Here is a 19153-nt window from a genome sequence, read left to right as displayed (position 1 = left end):
ATTACATCTGAAAGCCCCTTCTGCCATGTAGGGTAACACAGCCACAGGTTCCAGAGATTACAATGTGGATGTCTTTGGGGGACCATTATTCTGCCTATCACAGACCCACTGCCTCATATAGAGTTGGTAACAGAAAAAATGGAAAGGAGACAAACATAATTCATACAACATTGACTGTTTTAATGTAGATGTTTAAAATGTTAACTACTTCAGTGAGATGAAACTAAGTTTTATACTCCACGTGGCCCGAGCAGTACTTTTCTACTTTAATAAAAATGACAGAAACTAAAAATACATAGAAACACAGTGTAGGAAACAGTGAAGGAATCTAGACAAGAAATCAGAACACTTGTATGATGATATTGGCTCATTTATATACTCTGAAGTTTAAGAAAAGTCATATTTTTAAAGGTCTTTTTTTATACATAAAATGGGGATATCAGTTACCATTACTGTCATATCCACAGACACTCTAAATATGATTTCTCATTCTGCTCATCTCAAGACATTATTGTAAAAATTACATGAGAAATCTTCATGTGAAAGTTCTTTGTAAATTACTGAACCACCATACTATTAGAGATTTTCATAAGATTTTGAAAACACTTCACTATATCAACATCGATTTAGAGAAACTTGTGATGTATTTATTTGTTATTATTAAAGGATTTTTTAAATTTCTTTTTAAATAATACAACTATTGAGACAGACAGGATGTTTGTTGTCCCAAATCATAGCGTAACAGATTCAGAACATCCCAGTGTTCTGAACATAGGATTACTTCCCCTCACCTCCTGGTGCCCACTTTTACCTCTACCTGTGAAATAAGGGATTTAACATCCAGGAGAAAACACATGATATAATTTCGGTCCATGGTTGAAATCTTAGCCTCTAACAAAGTGAAACATGAGGGAGTCACAAGAAAAAAAGAGACAAATGTGAGGAGAGTGTCCAACTCAAATGAGAAGAAGAAAATTTGGATGCAATTAATTCCAGAGATTTATGAGTCTAGGGGAATGTAAAACAGTAATCCTAACAATTTGGAGTTAGACTTAAGAGTTTGTTTTAGTTTGGTTTTAGAGGAAATTTCAAAGAGTGTGGAATCATGCCCATGTAATGGTATCTCTCATGTAGTAATGAAAAAATTCCCATGCATCAATAAGCATATAAACAAGCATATAAAAAAGATACTTAACATCACTAATTATTAGAGAAATTCAATCAAAACCACAGTAGGATATCACCTCACACTTCACACACACATTAGAATGGCTACTATTAAAAACAAAACAATAAAGCTAGAAATTACAAGTGTTGGCAAGGATGAGGAGAAATTAGAATCTCTGTGCACTGTGGATGGGAATGTAAAGCAATGCAGACACTATTTTTAAAAAGTATGGAAGTTCCTCAAAAAATTAAAAATAGAATTACCATATGATCCAACAGCCCCACTTTGGGGTTTTTACCCCCCAAAATTGAAAACAGGATTTGAGAGAGAGATTTGCATGTCTACGTTCATTGCTAAGAGATGGAATCAACCTCAATGCTCATCAGCACGTGAATGGATTTTTTTTAATGTGGTATATACATGCTATGTAATATTATTCAGTCTTAAAAACGGAAATATGGTATATGCCGCAGCATGTCTGAACCTTGAGGGCATTATGCTAAGTGAAATAAATCAGTCACAAAGAAGACAAATACTGTATGATTCCACTTGTATGACTTCTCTTAAGTAGTCAAATTCAAAGAAACAAAGTAGAATAGTGGTTACCAGAAGCTGGGGGGAGGAGAAAAAGGGGTTGTTTAATTGTTGTTTAATGCGTATGGCATTTCACTTTTGTGAAGTTCTGGAGATCTGCTTCACAACAATGTAAATACACTTAATCATTTTTAAATGTACAGTTCAGTAGTGTTAAGATGTTAATTTTATATTAAATGTTATTTACAACAGTTTAAAAAAACCTCACATATCCTAGTGAGTGGATCCCACTGAGGGGATGCAGACCCCATGAGAACAGAGCTGAACAGGCAGAGGACTGGGATGAGGATGAAGAGAAAGTACTAGCAGTGACTCTGAATGCATGTCCACAGGCTCCAGGGGCAGATGCCAACACACCACAAGGAAGGATTAAATGATACCAGGGTAGCTGCCCCCCAGTGATCCTCACTCAAGGACACTGTGTGTATCCCGGGACCCACTCACCTCTCACCACCGACACAGAGAGAATCCTCCTCATAGACACAGCCACCACCTTGGGAAAAAAAAAAAAACAAAAAAAAAAATCAGTTATCTCAAAGCAATCGTTTAAGACCTACTTGGGAGTTATATTTTAAATAGACTTAATATTTAAACTGAAGAAGATCAAGACAAAGAAATTCAACTGTTAGTTGGCAACTCTACATTATCCAGCCACCTGCTGAAATGTTATCTCATAAGCAAGAGAGCGACCATGTTAGAGAACAACAAAACTATATTTTCTGTGGAGACCTTAGTTGTAATGTATGTCAAAATTAATATCCCTTTTCTCAGTTTAGGCTGAAGCCTCAAGATACTGTCAATCATGCCCACATTGCAAAACAGGGAGTGAGTCCACTGAAGCAGACTTTGCCAAGGAGGTGGCTGGGAGTAATTTTTGTGACCCTTAGAAGACCACCTGCCCCTGTTCTTTTAAAAATGTTGGAGAGAGAAGACCTAAACAAGCAATTCTCCAAGGAAGACATACAAATGATCAAAAGGCACATGAAAAAATGCTCAGTGTCACTAATTACCAGAGAAATGCAAATCAAAACTACAATGAGGTATCACCTCACACCAGTCAGAATGGCCATCATTCAAAAATCCACAAATGACAAATTCTGGAGAGGCTGTGGAGAAAGGGGAACCCTCCTACACTGCTGGTGGGAATGCAGTTTGGTGCAGCCACTATGGAAAACAGTGTGGAGATTCCTCAAAAGACTAGGAATAGACTTACCGTATGACCCAAGAATCCCACTCCTGGGCATATATCCAGAGGGAACCCTATTTCAAAATGACACCTGCACCCCAATGTTCATAGCAGCACTATTTACAATAGCCAAAACATGGAAACAGCCTAAACGTCCATCAACAGATGACTGGATAAAGAAGAAGTGGTATATTTATACAATGGAATACTATTCAGCCATAAAAACCGACAACATAACGCCATTTGCAGCAACATGGATGTTCCTGGAGAATGTCATTCTAAGTGAAGTAAGCCAGAAAGAGAAAGAAATATGTGGAATCTAAAAAAAAACAGAAAACAAACAAACAAAAAAACACAAAGCATAAATGCAAAACAGAAATAGACTCATAGATGCAGAATACAAACTTGTGGTTACCAAGGGGGCGAGGGGTGAGAAAGGATAGACTGGGATTTCAAAATTGTAAAATAGATAAGATTATACTGTATAGCAAAGGAAAATATATACAAGATCTTATGGTAGCTCACAGAGAAAAAAATGTGACAATGAATATATAAATGTTCATGTATAACTGAAAAATTGTGCTCTATACTGGAATTTGACACATTGTAAAATGATTATAAATCAATAAAAACTGTTGGAGAGAATATTAGAAAGGAATTTTTTGTAGAAGAGATACTGGTATGGTATTGCTCACCATGACTGTACCTCCAAGGATTTCCTGAGGCCAAAGATGCAAGGGGGGGGGGTCACATACACTTGTGTAAAGAGGTAAATGGCTCCTTGGATCCACCCAGACCCCTGGGGTGCTGGCTTAGTTTGCGATGCCCTGACAAGGTACCACAGACTGGGTGGCTAACAGTACGAACTGGAGGCTGGGAAGTCAAGGGGCCAGCAGATTTGATGTCTAGTAAGGGCTTTCTTCCTGGTTTACAGGCAGAACCTTCTTGCATCCTCACGGCAGAGAGAGAGAGAGAATGCCGTCTCTTTCATCCCCTTAAAAAGGCACCAATCCCATCATGGGGGCTCCACCTCCATGACCTCATCCAAAACGTACTTATCTCTCAAAGTTCCCACCCGCAAATACCATCACATTAAATATGAAGGATTCAACATATGAATGGTGAGGGGACAGGAACATTCGGTCTGTAGCAGGTGTCTACTCTGGAGGATGTAAATTTAACTCTTGGCACCTGTCCCTAGGGCCCAAGGCCCTAGCCCTTTGTGCATCTGAAGTCTTTGCTAGTGGTGCCCGCTTCATCCTGAACCCAGATGTGGCAAAGGGCCAGAGAGAGTGTCAGTCTGGGCTCCATCTAAGATCCTGTCCAGGAGGACCACCTGGAAGGACAGGGTGACATCAAGAAAGGGGTGAATTGCAGATTCCTAGGAGCTGGGAGCAGAGACGTGAATGGTTGGCCACAGAGAGGCAACCCTATGATCAGAATGTCAGCAACGGCTTGATTGCCAGACTGAGGGCACGTGCTCCATGTGACAACAGGGAGAAAGAGTAATGAGGCAACGATTAAGGATTCAGCAATCGCTGGAACTGGGCGTCACAGCTTGCCCGGCGGTAGGGGAAGGTGTGTGTCCACCTGCCTTCCTTGCATGATGACAGCTAGCATGTCTTGCTCTCTGCCCACTGAGATAGAGCTGGAAGGAGAAGAGAAAACTGCTGCATTAAGAAAGTGGAAACATTTACGGAAGCAGAGATTTTACCATGCCCCCCGCCCCCAAATGGGAGATTGAAAACAGCTGATAGTATCCACTCTGTGAGTTAGCACAGCCCACCCCAATTAAATACAGAAATATTTCAATGGTTATTCCAAATACATGTATCTATCATATCCAGTGTGTCTGTATGAATTTTAAGTAGTCTGCTCCCCAGAAAGCACAAAGGATTGCTTTGCGCAGCAGTAAAAAAGGCCCTGAATGCCAAAAAGTTCCTTCAAAAACCGCAAAGCTATTAGATAAACAGTTCACCTGAAAAAAGTTCCCACAAGGTATCATAAATTGACTTCCTTAAACGCACTGCCTAGAGATGAAGCAAAATAGTGGTTTAAGCCAGAGATAAATGCATTCCTTTACATAAAATTACATCCAAAAGGAAAATATCAGAAATTAAAAATGTTATATTAAAATATGCAATTGTAAGTTGAAATTTCTTTGCATCAAATGAAAACTTTGAATATATTCAGAGAGAAAAGTGCATAAGAAATTGTCCAAAAATTGGCTGATATGGCATCCTGAATATTTAAATTGGGTATGGGCAAATCAGTTAGGCCAACTCTAAAATGACTATTCTCAAATTTAAGCTCACATTTCAAATATAAGACTTGGAAATTTAGTGTCCCTCACCAGATAGAAAAATTGAATTTATTTGATTAGCACATTGGCTGCATTTGACTATTTTACAAAAATTTTAAATGTTAATAAAGAACTGAAATTGCCTTTTTAAAAGTGACTCCATTGAGTGTGTACAGAATTGTAATTCTAAATACCATACAAAGATGGCTCAGGAATTATTCTTACTCTTCCATGGGTGCTGGTGCTGCATAAAAAGAGTACCAACGTGGGGCAGATTGTTTTACAACAATGTTGTCTCAGTGGCAGGATGGATTTATGGGACCGTGATATGAACAGCCTCCTCCCACAAATGAGCATGTAAAGGAACGCACTGTCACCGGGATGTGGTCCCGAAAACTGTCCTGGTACTTGAAACAGTGATAATCAGAGTCTCAGCAAATATTAAGTAAACACTAAGTGTATCAGCCATGTTGGTCATTATGACGTCCCAGGTCTGACCTGATTGATTTTTCTGAAATGCAAATTAAACATCACCGTCATCTCCTGACTCAAAAAATGTGCAAATAAATTCATGATATGCAAAAGGAACAAATATTTAGAGGTCCTGAGGATGTTTATAGTGAGCATGAGTTCCGGGACGTTAATACACAAAGTGCAAGGCCAATAGGATGTTCTGGCACAGGCCAAATGGAAAGACTACAGATTAATTTAAGGGGAAACGTTCAGATCTTCTAGATGCACACTGATCATCAAATTCAACTGTGTGAAGAGTTTTTACTATTTATTATCTCAGGACCAAACTATGTTTTACACAGTAGGATAGCTCTCAGAGACTGAGACCACTATGGAAGGATATCTGATAATATTTAAGTTTGCTGAACTGGGTGTGCTTTGAAAGATAATGGCATTTCCTGAAAGACAAGTATAATTTTCTAAGAACCATGGATTAGAAGAGTCCATTTCCTTCAGTGTAACTTACGTTGCCCCCAAAAAAACTTAGAACTTGGCAGGATCAGACTCATGCCCTTCAGCATAAATATCCAAAGTGTGGCGGCCACCTTTGAAGGCCAGAGAACTCTGAAGACAACTTGGAACAGAGAATAAGAAAACTGAGGACAGGCTGTGCCATTTTTTGAAAAATTTTGATTGATTGTCTTATATTCTTTGTTTTGTTTTAAAGTAACTTCACAATGGAAGAAAAAGTATATGACTTAAGACAAAACAGATAAAAATAATTTTTAAAATGAAATTTTGACCATAAGTAGACTTCCTCATTTAAAAGTAATCTATTCTATAAATTTGTAATATTTCATGCATGGAAAACAAGTATACTTGATCATTTCCAGGAAAGTAGAATTAATTTTTCTAATAATTATATCCACTTACAACTGACTTGTATAATACATTAAAAAGTAAAAAAATTATTATAGTAATTAAAATTCATTCTCAATGTTAATTTGAATAGCTAAAGGGAAATATATTTTAAAATAAAAAATTTTCTAGTGTCATTACTATTTTAAAATTGACAAAATTACTTTGAGCACTAAAAAATAAATAACATTAAATTCTAAGGCAAGTGAGATGCCTCAAGATCTGTTTTTGTGAATATAATCTTTTAAAGCATATTTCTAAAATTTTTTAGATGGGATATTTTACAGAAGAAATGTAAGTTATATAAGTTTAATGAAAATGAAAAAAGTTACTCATATAAAAGTTATCTCATTCACATAATTCTTGATTCTAAAAACTGAAGTTACCTTTGAGTAAAATATAACCTTTGTTCTGCAACTGCAGTTGTGCTACATTAATCTGACATCATTACATTTTTAAAACTAACCAACAAAAATTAAGACTGTCTTTTTACGAATTTGGAAACAAAGTCAACACATCCCAAGTTAGTGGTGAGAATCCAACTTATGTTATATATTCTAAAAGATAATGGTCAGATACCAAAATATGCCTACAATTCTATTTTAATGAACATAACGGCTATTATGACACTGACCATTTCTGTGGCCTGGAGCACTGAACTATGTAATAAAAAAGACCCAAATTCTTTTTCAGGCTATGCTCCTAATGAGTCACAGGAGATAAGTATTTCACCACCTCTATTTATTTTAAATAATTTTACATCTGTTCTTCAGCAACCCAAATCCAATGTCACACTTTGGATCATTTTATCACGCATCACAGCTTTGCCTCTTGACTACTACGCTCTCCTTCAGCTTCCATGTTTCCATTTGTTCTCCATGGATCCACTTAGTCCTCTGACCTCTTGCCTCCATTTTGCATCAAACTGTAAATCCACTCTTGAATTCACTAGCTTCTTCACTCTGCCAGGACTAATGGCCTATGTATTATTTCATCCAAACACACTAGAATCCATGTCCTGAGTCTTTCACTGTTTATCTCTGGAAAATTCCCAGTACCGGAGCCAGCACAGCTAAAACTGGAGAATGTTTGGAACCATTTAACCAGGAAATATACCTGCCCTACAACTTAGCCAAGTATCTTACTGCCATTATCCCCAGCTGAGTCCCTCATATAATGGTGACTATAATTTACTGATTGCAAGAGAGGATGCAGAGATTAATCATAGTCTGTGTACACATTGTACAGGCTCTGACACATGGCAGCTGCTCCATAACTACTGGCACTTTTCTACTCCCTTTTTAATTCTTAGGATGGATGCTGAACTCAAGAGGAACAAAGCAGACGTGCTACGGGAACACTGCTACCACAGATGCCTTGCTTGCAGTCACAGCGGTGTTCTTGATATTGTGCAGAATAGGATATGCATTTGACTGCATTATTGCATTCAGATGTTTTACCAAAGCTCTTTCTCCTCCAGTCTCTTACACTATGTCAGCATCCTGTAGCCCCAGCAGGTGATGTTGTTAACTATTTCGTAAAGATTATCAGGGCAGCCTTCAGAGCATCAAGGTCTTTCCCTGCCCAGCCCTGAAAGCCTCAGATTAACCATATAACCTTCTACTGCAGGTGTCTTCTACAGCTGTAGGAAGTACCAGTGTTAAGGAATCTGTGTTTATTGAGAAATACATGTATTTTTTCTGATTGTCATGATTCCTTTTCAAAACCAAAAAATCAAAACAGTGGCATGCGTATGGTGCGAGGAATTAAGAATCACTTCTGAAGTTTAGATTCTGTTTGGATAGTTTTACGATATTTACATAATCCATGGTAGGTATAATACAGATCAGCAGTAAGTCCTACATTTACATTCATAAGGTTTATTTATGAGTATTGAAAATCTGGGGTCCTTAAAATGCCATTTGCAAACGTATAAGTACATTGAAACTGCAGGCACAATTTTGATTAAGGTCAAAAAATTCTAGCTTTTTGTTCTTTTAAGTTTACGTTCACGCGTGATTGCATACCAACTGGAAATGTGCAGTACTGGTATGTCAAATACAGCTTAGGGCCTGCTTCTGGTCTTTTGACATGCTACCTTCTGTTATTCTGCTAAATTCATGTCTCTAAAAGGCGAACAGCCCTCTAAACGCACTTTTGAGGAATTAGTGATGATAATGAAAATCGCAGCCCTTATTCTCTGCTGCATGGGTTGGCATATGCATGTGTGGCCACATGTAACAGGGCTGGGAGGAAAAACAGTGCTTTGCCCTCTGGAATTTGACCCTATTTGAACTTTACCCATGCTTTAGATGTCTATGGACTTCTGTACCATTGAAATAGGGTAGAATTGTAAATAATGACTTCAGGTGAAAAAACAGAAAAGCAAGCATTGCTGGGGCAGCATTTTGAATCAGCACCTGTTTTCTCCTTTGATTAGTGAGAAGCTCAGCATGTAACAAGCTCATAAGCAGAAGTGATGTCATAATAATACACAGCGTGAGTATAAGCAGTTGACCCGCACACACCATGTGTCTCCCACCACTGTCTCATGCCTGACAAGGTAGGCCTTTTCTTCTCCTGTATCATCTAATCACAGAAAAGACCAAGACTACCATGATTGAAGAAGCAAAACCCTAATGGCAATTCCAGAAACGAAATCAAGTATCTATTTATGATTATAAGTAATCACAAATCATATAATTTTTCTTCTAGAAGTCTGCAGAAATCTTAATGATACAGATAGATAGGTAGAGAGTCTCCTGAAAGAATAAAATATTTTATTTATATCCTGTCTCTGATATACCCTTTGTAAACAAAGATAATAAAAACTGGTCAGCACATCTATTTTAAAATAATCTGGGGAATGCTGTGAAGGATAGCTTACAAACACAGGGACACCTAAGCCAAATTTAAGAGATACAAAGGGCAAAAACACTACCTTCTAGACTCTGAACGCAGTTCCAGTTTCTCTGAGAATTACAGTGTCCTGAGAGCCTGCAGAAAAGTACTCTAACTGGAAGAGTGAGTTCTAGGAGGTGTTACAATGTCATGGGAGTGTGGAGAACATGCTTTTTGAAAACTCAGCTCTTAAAAAGAGAGCGAGAGAGAGATAAAGACCCGGTATCAGGATTTAAGGGAAGACTCCACAAATCAGTGTCATTATTTACTTCTACACAGATTCCAACCCTGAGGTCAAACATGGAGAAGGGAAATCACCTAGAAATAAACCACGGAAAAGAGAAGAAAAACTGCAGCAGCTTTGCAATGACCAAGAACAACTGAGCTGAGAAGTTAAATAAAAAACTGAATTAAAGAGCTTCATTGAGAGCATGCCTACATCTTCTCTGAGACTGATCTGCTCAATCCAAAGAGGGAGGCAGAAGTCTGCAGAGAGAAGTGTTTGAGAAAACACACCCAAACTGAACTGCCCTAAGTTACACCCACTTCCCACTAAAATATCTATATAATAAAAAACATCAAAATACACTTAAACGTGGTAAGTTGGAGAAAATATATGTAACACCTCTGAACAAGGATAACTTTTTAATATGTAAATATTTCATGAAGATCAATAAGAAAAAAAGCTGATCATAAACCTGGACAAAGGGATATAATCAAGCAAGACATACAAATGGAAAACAGTATATAAAAAGATGAAGATTTCCATATTGATATATGTTGAATTAAACATTGTGATTAGCTTATTTAAGTGGACAGATTGGCAAGGAGTCAGAATTTTACCAATACTATGTCAGTGGTAAAAAAGTTGTGGTAAAATGGTATTAACCTACTGATGTTATCATGGAGAAATGTAATCGAAACAGTACCTTTGGAGAACAATATGGGTATATATTTAAACCAATGATTTCACTCCTAGTAGAACCTGGATATATTTTGCAGACACTTATTTTAATGACCATGGTACATTCATATAATAAAACATGTAATGTCACCCCAAAATAAGGACGTATATATGTAGTAGTATGAACAGATTTTAATAATGTAAAAGATATTGCTTAATTTGAAAAGGAACTTGCAGTCCTCACTTCGGCAGCACGTATACTAAAAAGTAACTTGCAGAGAGTGTATACAGAATACTACATTCATGATCAAATTTATATTATTATGCATAATATGCTTTTCAGGTGTAGAACGTATCTGAAAGTTTGTTCAAGGAGGTGTTTCCTCTGAGAACTAGAATGAGAGTAAAAGAGGACATTTATGTTTCACTTAATAGTCCTCTATTCTGCTCAAAAAAATGTTTCTTACCAGCCTGCAGTTTCCCTAGGAAAAGAACAATTTTTAAAGAAATATTTCATGTTCTTAATAAATTTTTAAGAAGATATCATTAAATATCATTTTTCACTTTCATAATTTTAATCTGAGGCCAAACTTTGAGAAAACAAGTACATATTAATACTTAGATTAATTCATTGCAATAAAATACTTCTGTATACTGTGAATTCTATCAATATCTCCATGCCAAATACATACAAAGGGAAAGGTATGTTTGAATGTAATTTTCCCAAAAATAAGATATCTAAGAAATACATTATTTCAAAAATTGACTTTTTCTTTTCTAGGTATCAGAGATAATTATCACAGTCTGTTTCAATCAAATGAGAGTTAGTAAGTCTCCTGGAGTGTGAATAAAGTGACTCAGTGTAAGTAAAGAACCAAGGATGTACAGAACATCGAATATTTAGCTAGATATAAGCTAACCAGCATCACTGCTGAATAGTTTTTCTTATTGGATGACTGAAATGTCATTAAAGAGAACTTTCCAGTCTTTGAAGTTAAAGTGACTTTCAAAGTGGGGGCCCTGCCCATTTAATCTGTATATGATTATATTTCCTGATGGTCTCATCGCCTGCTTTTTCTCATAGTTAAATAATTTGACTATCATGTCAAAAATCCAGAGATAGCCAAATTAAAACCAGCAAATCAATAAATAGTACTTACCAAGAGTTTATTATGCACATAAAAACTGTTCATGAACTGGGAGCTTCCAAATTCAAAGCCTGATTTGAAGCTCAGGGACAGCAAGTTACAGGATGGCTTATAAAGTGCAAATGAGAAAGTTTTTTTTTTTACAAGGATTGGTTTTTACAATGGGGGTTTCCAGATGGCAGGGAATTGGTTAAAAGTGATTATCTCATACCATTTTTAGGAAGATGACTTAAGTTTCTTTTATGATCGTCAGAGGCACTTACAAGAAATAAAATTTAAGTTTTGCTCATGTTCATAAAATAAGCTAGATTTAGTTTTGCTTATGTGGCTTACACGGTTTTGTCTGCTCAGGGAATTCTGAAGTCCAGCCTCTTATTTTTTATTTAATTGTAACAGCTGACACGCACCATCACTGTAGAGCAAATCTACATATGAAAATATCACTTCAAGACATACCAGTTTAATTCTTTTCCAGATCAGCTCAACATATTTTTAGCAATTGGGTTTCTTTATTTTTAAAATATGTGTAGATATATTTTTATATTTATAACTCCTAGAACTGCATATTTTAATTATCTTTTTTTTTCTTTACTTCGCTAAACACACCTTTAGAGCAGAGACCATTTCTCTTCCCTCCTTTAGCAGCCCCACTGTCTGGCCCATTATTCAGTCACAGTAGGCTTCTGCTGTCCAATCCATATAATTTACCACAGTCCTCACTTGGTTTTGACTTTGTAAACTTTTGCAGAGCGAGTGAAAAACTTTATATTGAAATTCAAAATATTTTATATGAATATTCATCAGAATGTTAGGACACACTTGAACATTTGGACAAATTGTATGGTGTGACTTCATGTTTGACATAATGATCAGAGTAAGATTTTCCTTCAAATGTATCTCTATCTTTAAAAAATGTAACACTCTATAACAAAACAACTTGATTCACCAAAATCAATATGGACTGGTCTAAACTAATTAAACTAAAAGTTTTACTAAAGTAAGTCCTACCTCAATATTAAATCAGTCAGTCAGTCAGTCAGTCAATCAATCAATCCTAAGCCTTCTTCGAGGTCAGTCTTTGGTCCCAAACAACCCAGGAATCCTACCCAAAGGTACCTCCATGTACAGGGCACAGTATTTGCTAAAGGTGGTAAGTCATTGGCACGTGGGGAGTCTGTTGTTATCCATGCAAATGTAACAAAAACCTTACATAATTTAAAAGGATGAATAAATTTACAGGTGTGAATGCAAACCATTTTCCAACTCAAGGCAAGTAACGACCCTTGGTTTTCTGGCAGCTGTGTTCTGCTCACAGCTGACCCCTTCTTCCTCTTTGGTGTTATATACAGTACTTCCCCAGTCAAAGGCAGCCTGTCTGGAGTCAGGCTGGATGTGGTTAAAGGAAAGGGAGGATCTTTTATTGGCTGTGGTTTTCATGGATTCTTTCCTCTTAAGGTTCTCTCTGAAGACTCCAGTGTAAGAATTCTGTGCACCTTTAAATTTTAGATTGAACAACTATTGGCTTCTATAGTCTGCTTATTGTCTTCTTTCTTTCCTGCTTAAAAGTTTTCATTTTTTTTACAAAAAAAATACCTTCTCTAGCTTCATACTAGATTTCTATCTTTACCTCCATCTTACTGGGCAGAGGAGATGTTGAAAGTATTTAATGGTCAGAGACATGAGAGATAATTTAATCCAAATTTTCAAATGAGGAAACCGAGTCAAGTACTTGGAATGCATATACGGTACCAGAGCAGCATTTAGGAGCAAAATACTAATTGAGATTGATATTACAAATGTATATTTGCACTTTTTAAAGTGCTCACACACACACGCACATAAAATTTTATTTAATGAGCACTTACAGAGTACTTGCTATGTGTCAAATACTGTTCTACGTGCTGTATAAATATTAACTCATTTGTTCCTCAGGAACAGCTATTACTATTATCTCTGTTTACAGATGGAGATGTAAAGAGGTTTGCCTGTGATCACAAAGCTGGTCAGTGATTTGATCCACTACATTATACCAAGTCTCATGATCTGGAAAAATCAAGCTTCTTAAAACACAGGCAGAATAAATATTATCATCTCCACAGGTTAAATGTAGAAATTCAGACAGGAGGCATTTAAATGTTCTGTTCAAGGGCAGCTGGAGAGGAACGGAGCTAATCCTGGAACCCAGAACGAAAAACCAGTTCTCCTGACTCCTGTACAAAACTTCTTTTATTATATATCACATTGCCAAAATTCTGCACTTACGGTAATTGCAACAGGCAAACAGAAGTTTGTTAAATTCTTTCCCCAAGATACAATTTATCAATGCTAAATTTTAGCATTTGAATGAATTTTTATGAAAACACAATCAGGATCCAAAATATAAAATTTAAATGCTATGTAAATGATATGAACACTATGCATAAAGAACCAAGCCTCAGATGCAGTATTTCAGATCAACAGTTTTTATCACTTCAATTCAACAAATGTTTATTGAGCTCCTAATACATCCAAGGCTTTGAACTATGGGCTACAGAGTAAGACTAAAAGACAGATAAGATATAGTCCCTGACTTATGTTACCTAATCAATCAGACAAGCCTGCCTTCAAAAATTAATTTTCTTCCCAAGGTGTGATTTCATATAGAGCTTGAATTTGTGTCCCTTTCTTACTTGTATAATGTAGGTGATATTTAAATTGCAGTAGGAAAATATCATGGTGATTCATGGCAATGTGTGATCTTTCACTTCCAAATCATCCATTGGTAAAATCAGACTGATGATGATGCCTACCTCGAGAGGTTATAAAAATTAAATATTATATAAAAACCCTGTGTAAACCATTAAATGCTGTAAAAAATGTATTAGCTCACATAAGTTGTGCTGATATTGGCATTTAAATCATAGAGACCTATTTGTAGTCAATTACACCATGCTGTTACCTTGCAAGCGCAAAGGAACAGTCATTACTATACATCTGTCAAGAGCCAGGTGCTGTATCAGTGACTGTAAATACATAACCTCAATTACTCCTTATCATACTCTCACAAGGTAGCCATAGAATAATGAGGAACCTGAGCATCAAAGAGACAGCACTAGAAGGTAGCATAATCATTTCCATCATTAGGTCTGTCCAGCTTAAAGGGTCTTTCCACAACACAATGCTGTCTCATTAATTTGTGTTTGCTAAATTTCTTAAAGTTCATAATTTTAAAAAAACATTGTGGTAAAATAAACATAACATAAAAATTATAAAAGTTAACATCTTAACCACTTTTAAGTGTGCAGTTATATTAGGTAAATTCACCTTGTTGTGCAGCCATCACCAACATCCCATTTCTAGAACTTTTTCATCAACCCAAACAGAAATTGTACTCATGAAACTCCCCATTCCCCCTCATACCAGCCTCTGGTAACCACCATTCTACTTTCTGTTTCTATGGGTTTGACTACTCTAGGTACATCATATAAGTGAAATAATACAATATTAATTCTTTTGTGATTGTTTTATTTCACTTAATACAATGTTCTCAAGGTTCATCTCTCATCAGAATCTCCTTCCTCTTTAAGGATGGGTAGTATTACATGGTATGTATATACCACATTTGTTTATTCATTCATCAGTCCATGGATATTTGGGTTTCTTCCCCATTTAGTAATTGTGAATAATGCTGCTATGAACAAATGTCTCTTCGAATCCCTGCTTTCAGTTCTTTTGTGTATATTTTCAGAAATGAAATTGCTGGATGATAATGGTAATCCTATTTTTAATATTTTAAGAAGCTTCCATACTGTTTTCTATTGCAGCTACACTTTACATTCCCACCAACAGTATGTGACGGTTCCAATTCCTCCACATCCTCACTAACATTTAATACTATCTGTTTTTTCTTTTAACAGTAGCCATCCTAATCTTTATGATGTGGCATTTTGTGGTTTTCATTGTATTTTTCTAGTGATTAGTGATGTTAAACATCTTTTCTTGTGCTTATTGGACATTTGTATGTATTCTTTGGAGAACTGTCTGTTCAAGTCCTTTGCCCATTTTTTTAATCAGGTTGTTTGTTTTGTTGTTGTTGAGTTGTAGTTCTTTCTTTCTTCTGGGTATTAACCCTTTATCAGATATATGATTTGCAAATATTTTCTCCCAATCTTTGGGTTGCCTTTTCACTCTGTTACTTACAACTTTTGATGCACAGAAGTTTTAAATTTTGGTGTAACCTAATTTATCTATTTTTCCTTGCCAGCTGTGCTGTTAAGTGTTATATCCAAGAAATTACTGCCAAATCCAGTGCCATGAAGCTTTATCTCTGTATTTTCATCTAAGAGTTTCACATGTTTGATCTGTTTTGAATTACTTTTTGTATACTTTGTAAATGGTTCTTCCCAAAACCATTTGTTGAAAACTGTCCTTTCACCATTGAAAGGTCTTGGCACCCTTGTTGAAAATCATTTGACTGTATACGTGAGGGTTTATTTCTGGGCTCTCTATTATATTCTGTTGGTCTTATGTCATCACTATGCCAATACCACATTTTTTGATTATGGTAGCTTTGCAATTAGTTTTGAAATGAGGAAATATGAGACCTCCAACTGTTTTTACTTTTTAAGATTGTTTTGGTTATTTGGGGTCTTTTGAGTTTCCATATGAATTTTAGGATGAATTTTTGTGTTTCTGTTTTGTTAATTTCATGTAAGTTGTCCAGTTTGTTGACATAAAATTGTGCATAGTATTCTTAAATAGTCCTTTTTATTTCTGTAAAATTATTAGTAATTCTTTTTCATTTCTGTTTTTACTTATTTGAGCCTTCTCTTTTTTACTTTTTAGTCAATCTAGCTAAAGTTTTATCAATTTTGTTGAGCTTTCTAAGAACCAACTCTTGGTTTTAAGGGTTCATTAATAATTACATTAACTTTATGATTTTATGCTCTCATTAAAATCTATTTGCTTAAAAATACACCCATATAATAAACTTGAAATAATACTGTAGATGGTGGAATAAACCTAATTACATCTTTAGTAAGTGGCACACCCAGAAATAAACACGTTTTCTCAATTTAATTCTCACTCTGTCATACAAGATGCAGTAAAAACAGCTTTCTAAACCCATTTTTAGAGTATTCAATATAATATTGAATCTAACCACTGCTGTGGTAAGACAGGCTGTTTAAAAAGTAAAATCAGGACTCAGTGCATATGGTTACATTTAAGAGATAGCTGGGGCAAAGGGGAATTATCAAACCACCCCGATATGTAGGTCCCAGGGAAGAGGAGGGACTCACAAGTTAAAAGGAGTTCATGAGAGTCCCAAGGAAAGACTGAAGTACGCACAAACATGTACGTGGGAGGTTGGGAGGAGGAGGTGATGGAACTAAGCAGCCTCTTATTTTGGGGTTCCGGCCTCAGTAGCACTTTTTTTCAGCAATAACTTAACTTATTCCTGTACAAAGTCAATTTGTCTGCCAGGGCAGTTTCTCTCCAGGATTTAATAGACATTTTTCAGGATAAAATGAGCAGTTCTAGATTAAGAATTATATGGGCATATCTGTAAAATACCTTTTAAGAATCAGGCAAGCCTTCATCTATTTGTGCATGTGCTAGATCTGTCATTTACATGGGTATTTGTCAAAGGATTTCCAGGCTGTGAGCAGAGCTGGCATTAGTTTAATTAACACCGAAGCTTGTAAATCAAAGTGAAGACTTACATGTACCCTGTGAGACTTATGTTCGTCACTGCTAAGAATAATTGTACTTTCTGGAGAGAAGGGAAAACTGGAAACCAAGAGTGCAAATTTGACTAATTTGACATAGTTGTTATGTCTAGTAACTATCTTCTTTTGAAAAATGCATAAAATATTTTATTATCTATAATGTTGACACAAATTTTATAGAATTGGGAATACTGATAATTTTTACTTCAAATCCTCCATATTTGGCTCATACTCATATTACCCAGAAGCTCTATTTAAAAGTAGAACTTAATCTTCTCTCAGAAGATTATATAACCATTTAATCAAGAGAGAGATTAGTGGTTCTTCTGTTTGCTTTGGGGAGAGGTACTCATGTTAATACTGTCTCATTTAAAATGCTCTTCAGTAACAAAGAATTGGCAGCCTCTGTATTTTTAACCAATGTTAAGTCACTGTAAGGTCAGTTTTGTACCTTCCCTGTCAGGCAGGCATTCTTCTTTCCTGTTATTTAATAGCAGTCCCCTCTAGGTCTTTGAGGTTTACATAATGTATCAGGCTGGAGTGCACTGGGCCCCTTTGTACCGGCAGGGGGCACCAGTGCCCGTGATCCCGGTGGGACAGGGCTCCCTCAGTCCCGGAGCACGAAGGTGAACTGGCCGCTGAGCCTGTGAGCGCAATGGGCCTGTGCAAGCATCTCCCTCCTCCTTGATCCTGCTCTTTCTCTGCGGGTTCAGTGGTGCAGTTCATGGTACCACCATTCTCCCATTCGCCAAACTCAAGTTCAGCATCACTTCTTCTCTCTCGGACATGTGGCTCGGTGGCTCGGCTTTATCTAATATCGACTCCCTCTCTGGTATGCACAGAGCCACTGTCCTCCCCGGGCCCTGCGTGGCACGTTACAGTAACCGTTTCACGGGCCTCCCTGCTTAGGCTCATGCCTCTAATCCATTCCTCACACTCCTCAGTCTGGGCTCTACCTGACCCTCAGCTGTTTGCCTTTATTGCTTTGTCCTGGGTCTGTTCTTCCAGGAGGCCTAGTACATGTACACTGTCAAATTAATTGCCAACAGCTCAAAATCAAGAGTTTTACGTGAAGTTCTAGATTTTTAACATCTCAAAATATAAAAGACCTGGCCTCTCATAGTAGACAGCCCCTTCTAGGTTGCAGATCTGAGAGACAGCAATACAAGTTTCAGCTTTATTTTTGAAAATCCCAGCTTGCCTTGAGACTAGAATCAGGCATCTTACACTTTTTCAACCCAAATTAAACTTACCCTCAATTTAAGGCCTTACCTCACTCTCCGATACAACCTTTCAAGGGGAAAGGAAACCTGAGTAGCTATTATATAAAGGAGTCAGGAGAAGAGAGAAGATTAGGTGGCTATCAGGAAGACTGGGCCAAAAAAAAACAAAAAAACAAAAAAACCAGGAAGTGGTTAAGATAAGATGTTCCTTTCTTTGTCTAATCAATACTTTAAGTCATTCTTACTCCGTGAGGTGGGGCAGACAGCAAAGAAGATAACAATGGCCAGAAGAATTATTTTAGTGGACATCTCATAGCCACAAATTCACAGACTAAGACCTTGCTAATAACGACCTTCCCTGATGGCCTTTCTTAACCGTTGTATCTAAAGTTGCCTGCAACCCCACCCCGTCACTCTCATATAATCACTGCAATTACTGTGCTCATTTTACGTATTTATTATCTCCTTCCACAGAATATAAGAGACTATATCTGTCTTCTTAGTAAAAAGTCTGATCCACAATACTCATCAAAAATGGCAGTGGAATGGATGCATTAGATAATCTGGAGGGGAGGGAACGAATGCTCTGTCTTCCTAAATACATACACACACACTATTATGAATTTGTCACATTAATACTTCTTTAGT

The sequence above is a fragment of the Camelus bactrianus genome, chromosome 26 (assembly GCF_048773025.1).
Source record: "Camelus bactrianus isolate YW-2024 breed Bactrian camel chromosome 26, ASM4877302v1, whole genome shotgun sequence".
NCBI classification, from domain to species: Eukaryota; Metazoa; Chordata; class Mammalia; order Artiodactyla; family Camelidae; genus Camelus; species Camelus bactrianus.
This window is presented reverse-complemented; position numbering follows the sequence as displayed.